At 39.2% G+C, this 10689-nt stretch overlaps 1 pseudogene; it reads left to right on the top strand.

The window, feature by feature from the left end:
• The window catches only part of LOC122792760, an 18349-nt pseudogene extending 8122 nt beyond the window's left edge, over window positions 1-10227 (top strand).
• The last annotated feature ends 462 nt before the right edge of the window (window positions 10228-10689 follow it).

The following is a 10689-nucleotide window of genomic DNA, read 5'->3' as shown; positions in this document are numbered from 1 at the left end:
TTACCCAAACATTAACTGGGAGAACTACTCAAGTACAAACTCCCTTGCTCAATATTTCATAGAATTTATAAACTCAAATGCCCTGGATCAACTGGTCAACACCCCCACCAGAGGTGACAACATATTGGACCTGGTCATCACCAACATGGGCGACTGGTGTTCCACACCAGAGGTCAACTCCTCGCTGGTTAGCTCTGACCATAAACTAATCACACTGGATATCTACATTCCGCCACCACCCCCTGGTCAAAGAAACTACTGTGAATAACTTTTCAAAAGCAAACTTCACGTTACTTAAGACGAGGTGGGAAGTTTCAAAGCCTACATGCTAAAGGATAACGCAGTGCAAACTGCAAAATCCTTTACTAATGCACTCTACAGTCACCTACAAGAATGCATGAATCATGCTATCCCAAACAAAACCAAGACTCACTCCTCCAAGAAAAGGAAACCAGTCTGGTGGACCCCTGCCATAAACAAGCTATACAATAGAAGGAGGAAACTAGTGCAGAAAAGAGTAAAATCCCAAGAAGGGAAGACATCCCTGACCAGTATCAGCAAGAAACTATGATCCCTCATAAAATAATCCAAGGCTAGCTTTGAAAGAAAAATTGCCAAGGACTCCAAAGATAACCACAAAGCGTTCTTTAGCTATGTCAAGAATCTAAGTGGCAATTCTAAGATCTGCTCAGAGTTAGTGCAGAATGGCACAAAATACACTGAATTAACTGATATAGCCAACATCCTGGCAGACAGGTTCAGTGCAATCTTCACCCCCCGTCACCCCCAAAAGGGCCCATAACTATACCAGAAGAATGTAGTGCCCCTGAAATCACAGACACTCAGGTTAGAACAGCCATCTCCAAAGCCAAAAACACAGCATCAGTGGGACCAGATGATGTCCAAGGCTGTGTCCTAGATGAGCTCAAAGATGAACTAACCCCTCACCTAAACACACTCAACCTCTCCACAGGCTATGTGCACACAGAGTGGAGCACAGCAACGGTTATTCTGCTCCATAAAGGTGGAGCCACAACAGACCCCGGGAATTATCACCCTATAAGCCTGACTAGCTTGGTCTGTAAAGTTATGGAGTGCATCATCATGGTTCTCATTAAAAGAGACATTGGAAACTTCCAAACACTGGACCCTACCCAGTTTGGCTTTGTTAAGGGCAGATCATTCCTCCTAAACCTGGTGGACTTCTTTGAGACAGATACCAAGGCTATAGATGAGGGAAAGGTGGTCCACACAGCCTGCCTAGACCTCGCAAAAGCCATCAACACCATTCCCCACTCAGGTGTTATAGACAAGCTCACCAGCCTGAACATAAACCCCTATGTCATGAGATGGGTTGCCAAATGGATCATGGACAGAACCCACATGGCAAGAGTTGAGGGGGCTAGGTCTGACTCTAAACTGGTTACAAGTGGCGTTCCCCAGGGCTCAGTCCTAGGACCCCTCCTGTTCGGCATATACATCTCAGAGGTACAGGCAAGCACAGGAGGACTATGGCTGACCAAGTTAGTAGACAACTGCAAACTAGGGGCTATAATTGTCTCTCCGGCAGACACAGACATCCTACAAAAGGGTTTCACTGAGACAGATACCTGGTGTCAAAACCATGGCCTCAAGCTAAATGCCAAAAAGTGCATAGTCATTCTCTTTGGAAAAAACAAAGTACCCACAAACTACCACATAGGTGGTAGCTCCCTAAATACGGAAGACGTAATAAGGGATCTGGGGACCCAAGTAGATAGTAACCTCTCCTTTGATAATCACATTGCCAAAATGGTTAGAAAATCCTTCTGTGTGGCCCACCTAATCGCAAAAGGGTTTACATCCAGATCGAAAGAGGTCATTGGGCCCCTGTACGCATCACTCATCAGACTCATCATAAAGTACAATGCCCCATTTGTGATGTACCTTACAAGACACCTGCAACAACTGGAAAGACCACAGAAGTACCTCACCAAGAGGATCACTGGCCTCAAGTAGATGCCCTATGCAGCTCGACTGAAGAAACTCCAGCTGTACTTGGTTGCATACCGCCTACTCAGAGGTGATCCCTGCCTGACATACAAGGCCATGTCCAACCCAGAATTGATGGACATGATCCACCTAAAGAAAACCATATTCCCTCGAGCCACATGCTCCAGGGATCTAAACCTCACCACAACAATAAATAGGACATGCTGGAGGGATAGATTTCTGTCCCAGAGACTTCCCATGCTCTTGAATGAGATTTCAGTCTACATTAGGCAGAGGTCCTTGCTAACCCTCTTCAAGAGAAACCTTGACGAGTGGATGTGAAACAGAAAGTTTACCCCAGGGATCACTTCAATGGCTCTGCTGGACAGAGGCACAGGGAACTAATCTAAGGGGGCGGAGAAAGCCAACACATTCCGGCTAGGTTTATAAATGCCTTTGGGCAGATATCCTAGTGCCTACCTATGAACCTATGAACCTATGCTGCTCCTGCTGCAGAGCTCTTATCTTTTATGTCACTTTGGTACTATAAAATCCAACTACATTTTTAAAACTTGGTTATATACAAAAATTAATCGTCTTGCATTTATAATGAGAGAAAGTAATGTGGCAGTTTATTTACATTTAAGTATATAACTGTTATCATTGACTTGAATGAGTTGGGGTATATATCATCCAATTATTCATCTTTAAATTCATGGTAAGGTGTATTGTTCCATAAGTTCTTCTGTCTTATAAGAATAATTTATTTCTTGGCAGAAATTATAAAGGAGCTCTGTAGGCTAGTATAATATTTGGTTGTTGAACACTGATGTTCTTTGCTTATTTATAGAAGAAAAGAAGCATGTCTGCAGATCAGTTGAAACTTGTTTGACATATATAAGTGAATCACAGTTTACCTACTAAAGGTTAATCTGAATCATCACCAAATCATTTGTAGACCTTGTGATCTTATTGATTGATTTACTAAATGTGATAAATTATCAGGCTAAAACTGGAAACAGTAACAACGGTTTAACATTTATGAGCACTGAAATTTTCCATTATGAAACCATAAATTACAGTAATTTACTCGAATGCACATCACTGTCATTATCTGATTCATGTATAGTTCATAGATGCCACAACACTGCATTTCTGAAAATGCAGTGATATTGTATAGAGTTAAACTGCCATAATGACAGGAAGTAAATTGATAAGGAATATGAACAAAGTTAACTTCCATTAATACTTCAGTTCTTTTTGTTTGATTAATTCTGTTGATATGCAATTGTCAGCATGTTGAACTGTTTTAAAAATAAAGCCACTAATGTTGGACCTCTTGGCAATAAATTGACATTTTCAAAAAGCACAAAACAGTCATAATTATATCACACAAATACTGGCAGACCTGCTGAACATGTGAATCATAGATGCAATTATATTATTTGCCCCTACAAAAAGTAAAATCAGAATTAATTGAAATGTGTGGTTTAAGTGGAATCTGACAATATGAGCAACATTAAATTTTTACAGTCAAAGGACTCATATTTTAATATGCAATTTCCTATCATGTTGTCACTTTGAAATTTATATTGGCAGCTCTTTTAATAAAATGCAGTTAATAAATGAATGGCACCTACATAGTATACAGGACACAAACATTTAAAAGTTAATTTAGCCTTCTGGCTCTCTTTCTTCTTCAAATATTACTTCAGATGCAAACTACATCATACACTAAACAGTTTTTGAAATACAACTGTATGTAACTTGAAGGTATACAAACGGCACGTCAAGCTTTCCTAAGATATATGCACCTTAAGTCTAGCTAGGAGATGCAGTGTAACCACTACACAGCTCATCTTATACTTTCCAACTGTGGTCATTTCTTTCAAACATTTCAGAACTGAAATACAGAGTGCATTTTTTCAATAAAATCCCTTCATGGGCATTTAGCTGTATGTGGCTCTTGACTTCAAATGGGGGAAAAATGCATTAGTAGTCAAATGACCACTGCCATAGGCTGGATTTATATAAAATATTGCATTCACATTAGTGATAGACTGGGATTTGGAGTGATTAAACTAGTAAGTCACAGAATATTGTATTAGCAATGTTATTATAGAACAGCATGCTTATTCCATAATGTCAGAATCTGAGTGTAGACACATCTTCATGTGGCAGTTGCGTGAGTTCATTTAAAACTGCTGTCTGTACCACAGGTAATATACAGTGCAGAGAGTACCTCCGAACAACAATATCACTAATATCATGACCCATAGTGCACAACTATGTTCTGTTATGCACAGCACAGTGACTCAGTGGTAAGATCTGTGTTTCACAGCCACAGTGACTTAGTGGTAAGATCTGTGTCTCACAGCTTGAGAATCTAGGGTTTAAAGCTGAATACTAGACACTGTCTATGAGGAATTTGTATGCTATCCCCATGTCTGCATAGCTTTATTCTGGTTTAATTCGGACACATGAATCATGCTGCTCAGCTGGCTGTATTAACTTGTCCATTTATAGATTGCCTTTACCATTGCCCCTATGGCTCAGGTTCTGGTTGAATTACGTCTATGGACCAAATGTCAGCTCCACATCTTTGCCATTCACATCTATCATGCCAACAGTAGTGCACTTTCTACACTCAGACAGGTTGAGTACAATGTACTTAGATTGCTTAAAGTGCCGCACAAACCCTTTTCTGCTTCCATGATGCTCAAGCAATGTGCATCAACTCTGAGACATGTCTAAGGACCACTTTCCACTCTACACTTATCCCATCTACACAATGGCCCTCCACATGTTTGCACAAGTGTATGTTTATGTGGACCAGAACAGGATTCCCTTTATGTCCATACAGTGGATATGTCAAAGGTATGCAATTAACTACATTGTCTTTGGGGCAGTTGTTGTCAAATGCATCAGAAGCTTTAACATAATCAAAAAATGTGACCTAAATATTACTTTATCTTGGGATTAGTGAGTTTCTTATGTTTGTCAACCTTTTCTTATGAGGTTATTTCTTAGTCAGCTTAAGGTAAACTCAGACTCCACATCTCACTGCTCTGTAGCCAAACAAAACCATATTTCTATATGTATATATTGTCATTGGAGTTCCAGGTAGCCCCTTCCTACCAAAATCCAACAGTCAACCCAATGGTAGTATCACAGTTGGTAATGCAGTCAGTAAGCAGAAAGTGTTGATGGGGCGTACTGTTCAAAAAGGTTAAAAAATGAAAACGTGATCTGCATATATGTGGAAACAACACTGAACCTAACAACAATAGTAGTGGTTAGGAGACAAATGTGCAAGAAAACATCTCATTTGTTGTGATCATATGTGATGCAAAAGAAGTTGTACAGCAGGGGTAGTGATCTACATATTTAAATCAAACACAAGCCTGCTGTACTGTCTATAGTTGCATTAGATAACTAGGATTTCATTTTATGTGCTCAAACAACCTTGCAAACAAGGTAGTTAGCTGCAACATCTATGCAATTCTGTACAATAAATTTCAATATTTCTGAAAAGACTCATATTTGTTAGGGGAGTGCAGTGTCAATAATGCAGCAGTGACTGGATTTGGGACAACTTCTGCTGGCAGTGATTGTCCCATGCAGAACAAGTGGTGAGCCATCTAAAAGCTGTGTACTGGGCCACAGGTGCTACCTTGAATGGTGCAGCAGGTGGCACTGCTTTTTGCAATGTGGAAGGAATACAGGCAGCAGTCATGACATCTATGAAGAGTAAAAGAGTGTGTGTAAAGTATGTATGTGTGTGTGTGCGTGTGTGTGTGCGTGTGTGTATGTGTGTGTGTGTGTGTGTGTGTGTGTGTGTGTGTGTGTATGTGTGTGTGAGTGTGTGCGTGTGCGCACGCTCGCGTGTGTGTGTCTGAGTGCGTGCTCACGTGTGTGTGTGTGTGGACGTGTGTGTGTGCATGCACGTGTGTGTGTGTGTGTGTGTGTGTTTATGTATGTGTGTGTGTGTGTGTGTGTGTGTGTGTGTGTGTGTGTGTGTGTGTGTGTGTGTGTGTGTGTGTGTGTGCACGCGTGCGTGCATGTGTGTGTGATGCTATGTTTGTATATTTGTATGTGTGCGCACAGCCAGAAATCTTATGCATATTATTAGTATGCATTAGTAACCAGTAACACACTGTCCAGTCAAAGCATGTGTTTACTTAGAATGCCGCCACAACTGATCAAGATTCCATCTCTAATATTGTCCAGAGATGTAGAGTTTGTTATCTGGTATAAAGACCTCCAGCACTGGTACCCTATCTCTCTGACTGTTGGCTGGAAAGTTGCAGTAGATGACCCTTTCAGCATACAATGGTTTGGCAGTAGAGCGCAATTGAAGTCACCAATGACATTTAGGTGGAGCTGGATAACAGTCTAAATCTGCTCTGTCTTATGCCCTTTAAAGCAAAAATATGAAATGGTAGAAGATTATGTTACCAGAGAGGCATGAGAAGAACAGAATTTTCATTTGTTGTGAAGTTATTCTGACATCTCCCTTGCACAGCAGCCATGCAAAAATGACCTGAAAGGCAGAGGTCAAAGCAACTGACATGGCAAAGTTTCCTTTAAAACTGTAAACTCTGCATTGTTCTGTGAAATGTAGTGGTTAGCAAAGCTTTTATAAATACATATGTGTGTGAATCTATTTATAAACGCAAAAAAAAAAAAAAACATTTCTGGCACTAAAATCATTGGCATCAAACTAGCCAAACATAAAGGTTGAAATACCGTGGCTGAATATTAAAAAAAAAAAATCAAACCAGCAAAAACAACAACAACAAACATTTTTTTCACTGGGGGAAAACATCCCTGCATTCCCTGTATTCTTCTACATCCCCAGTTCCTTATACATACTGACTATGAGATCACATGACAAAGGGGAAAAGGGAAACTTCTTTAAAGTCTTCTATGAGTCAATCTTACACTAAATCCAGTCCTGCAACATTAATTCTTTAACAAATTCTCAGTCAGCCAATTCAGCCAGCTGATTCACAATTCAGCAAAAAATACACTTGATAAATAACAGCAAACAAATATGTACAAATGTCTTGAGTTATACAGAAAACTCTGTAAGTATGTATGTGTGTGTGTGTGTGTGTGTGTGTGTGTGTGTGTGTGTGTGTGTGTGTGTGTGTGTGTGTGTGCGTGTGTATGTGTGCACATGCACATACACATACATGCACTATGTTTGTGTTTGTGTGTGTGTTTGTCCTTGTGTGCCTGTGTCTGTGTTTCTAATGCTATACTGTTGTATCAGGTCTATATTAGATAATCAAACTTTCAAAAGTTCGACCGTCATATGGTCGACACCATATGATCGAACTTTTAAAAGTTCGAACATCTAATAAAAAAAATAAATAAACTACACAAATAACCTACCTGAATGTTTTAAGCAGCGGGACAAGCCCCCCTGCACCCCCTAAACCCCCCGCTCTTTAACTATACCAACTCCAAGATCGCACTACAGTGCAGAAAAGGGAAATCTTCCCATTCCGCACTGTACGGAGATGTCCATTATAATGTATGAACTTTCACAAATTCAATCATATGGTGTTGACCATATGACACTCGAACGTTTGAAAGTTTGATTATGTAATATAGACCCGTTTCATCATGATGCAATGACAATCCAGTACTGTATGTCAGCATGGGGAAGGCCTAAAAAAAGGTGTGGTTCCACAGTTAGGTGGGATACAAACAGCCATCTCATGGAAACAAAGAAAAACAATTCCATCTAGTATCAGCAAAGCAAGAGCATATTATGAATAGATACTTTTCAATTAAATACATTATTGAAACATCTTTTACCAGAAAGTCATAAATAAAATAACACATGCATGAACAACTATGCAAAACAGAAAGTACAAGAAACCATGGTGCTGTCTCATTGTTATATGTCAACTTCAAGACAGCTGTCAGAAAGGAGTATAGTTTTTGACCCTGAACTATGTCAACCTGTCTCATGATAAACAGAAAATGTATATTTCGGAGTACATTCTATATGCCTGTCTTCAAAAACACAGACAAAAAAAACATTGCTCAAGTTAACTGAGCATATTAGTAATGCACCTGCGGGATGTTAAGTGGTTAGTGCTTTAGTGTTATTCTTATTTTTCAGTGTTTAAGGGCTATTTCATGGTGGACTTATACTGACTTGGTGATGCTTTGCAGCCACACTGACTTCTTCCTATAATACATTAGGCATCCTGTCTACATGTCACTGCAGAGAGTGGACTCTGCTGTCTCCCCCATGCACTCACTTACAATATAATCTATATTCCTACTTTCTTTGGCGTGTGTAAAGAGTGAATTCATATTTAAATCCTATGACTTTTAATTATCTGTATTAGGACCTAGGTATTAAGTAGATTTTTTTTCTTCAGTTTTTAATGATTTGCTTTTGTGAAACTTCTGTTTCAGACTGAGGTATCATCTATGTTGCAAGTATTTCAGTAATAATGAGTCACTGCTTACACTCAAACACCTAACTGTTCTATGCTCCTAAACAGATGTTATTGACCCAAGATGTACTTAAAATCAGTGATGTAATTAACGAGGACTTTGAACGTCTTATATACAATGTCTCTTATTCTTTCTTTGCTCAATGACATACAGAGTATCCCAGTGAGACAGAAAAAGAATTAATGTTAGATTTTCATGTACTGCCAAAAGGATATTATAAATGAATGCAAAGTCAGGTACAGACAGGAAACATAAGTAGATCAAATCATATTTTCTTTATATTTGGCAGTCACGGTGTCATATTAGAGGTAATAAAAAATGACTTTGCGATGAGGAAAACTTGACATTGGGAGTGCAGCTGTCCTTTATCATCCAGCAGCTGAGGCATACAATTAATGTTAGACATGTGTATCTGAGCTTTAATCAGTCTTTAAGCTCTCTAGCATGCAGGGAGGCATGGGATGCTGCCTACTCACTGACAATCTAGACAAGTAGACAACAAGGCACATTTGTTTTATACATTTGTTAACTGGGTAAGTCTGGTGGAAAGGTGCTCCTTCTTAGAAGTGACCTGGATGCACTGTCTGGTTAAGTGAGTTGCTCAGTCACATTGTAAGCAAATCAAAGTGAAAGGAGTCATACCTGTATACATGATTACAGGAAGCAGCTCATTTGAAATAATGTGCAAAGTATTTTTAACCACTTTTCTTTACTTCAATTTTGCCATCATCAAAGACATTGGGATTCCTTTTTCTAATATACATAGATTTTATTTTAGTTATACCAATGGACCTACATTTGTTAATATTAATAAACATGTAATTAGGGATTATCAGTCCATAAATTTAAGCCACTGTCCTTAATGGAGAGGAGCAAAAACCTGCAGAAATGATTGTTTGTGAACAATGTAAATAACGAAGCATATTAAAAAATACAATGTGAAATTCAAGGGAAGAGAGGGCAAGACTGGCTGTTATGCAAATAAACAACCACCTGGTCATTCAGGATAATAATGAGAACAATACTCTGAAATACAAGTTATTTGTATGGATAACCAACAGAGACATAATCTGCCAGACTGCATAAGTCAAGACAGAAAGGGATATGATTTTTTGTGGAGCATATAGTCATGCATTACTTAAGTACAGAGTGAAGGTTGAACTGAAAAAACTATACAACAGCATATTGCACTGACCAGTTTGGGCTCATGGGCTACTGAACAAGTTTGGCTCAGATAAGCTCTATGAACATCAAGTGGATGTGACTGGAGATGAATATAATGTGAAAAGTATTAATGGTTAACCAAGTGCTTTAATCTTACTACTTGTACACTGGTCTAACTATAACTACTACTGGAAATAAAATCTTTCATGCCTTGAAAGGTGTAGTGGATGATGGCTTGTCCATTCCTCACAGTACCAAGTGCTTACCTGGCTGTGATTGGGAAATACAAAGAGTTCAAGGCAGAGCCCATCACAATCACATCCTGGGTTTGAACATGACTGACTACGTGCATTATTTGCTGGAAGAGGAAGAGGAGGCATGCATAAAGCAGTTCTCTTAGTATATCAAAGATGGCGTTACACCTGACATGATGGAAGATTTATACAAGACAACTCATGCTGCTGTCAGTCTGAATCCTGTTCATCAAAAGAAAATAAAAAGACAAGCACAAAAAAAGAGGAAAAAAGAGCCAAAATGTCACTGGCTCTGTGAAGAGATCAACTTGCTCATAAGAAATCCAGCTTCCTCAGGGCTCAAGAGCAGGCTTAAGAAAGCTAAACTGTTCTGTTTTCTATAATAAAGATGCTAAAAAAAAATGTATAAACTTGTGTTTGTAATTACAGTATGCTAAGCAGCTTTAAAATACCTTGCTGATTCTGTGTCATTTGGTAACACCATCTGACCAGAAGCATAAGCAAGGGTGGACCAAAGAGGGCAGCAGCCCCCGGCATAAAGTGCTAAGGGGCACAATCACAAAGTGCAGCAACTGCATTCTCCTTTTTTGTACCAGCATTTCATGTTTTAGACTTTTTTTTTTTTTTTAATGAAGAGCTGGGGAAGTATGACACCAGATCAGAAAGTGGCATGGGGGGCTTGGATGACAAGCTAAAAGCAGTAGAGTTCTTGAACTCTGCAGTCTTCATTTTCTCCTGACAGGATTTTTTTATTTAATTTCACCAACAAAGATCTGAAACTACTAAAATCAGATTCTGGAAGTAGCAAGCTACAAGT

This window comes from Protopterus annectens, chromosome 2.part0, assembly GCF_019279795.1.
Source record: "Protopterus annectens isolate FY-2018-M chromosome 2.part0, PAN1.0, whole genome shotgun sequence".
Taxonomy (NCBI): Eukaryota; Metazoa; Chordata; order Ceratodontiformes; family Protopteridae; genus Protopterus; species Protopterus annectens.
The sequence above is the reverse complement of the archived record's forward strand: the minus strand, read 5'-3'. Positions and strand labels throughout refer to the sequence as shown.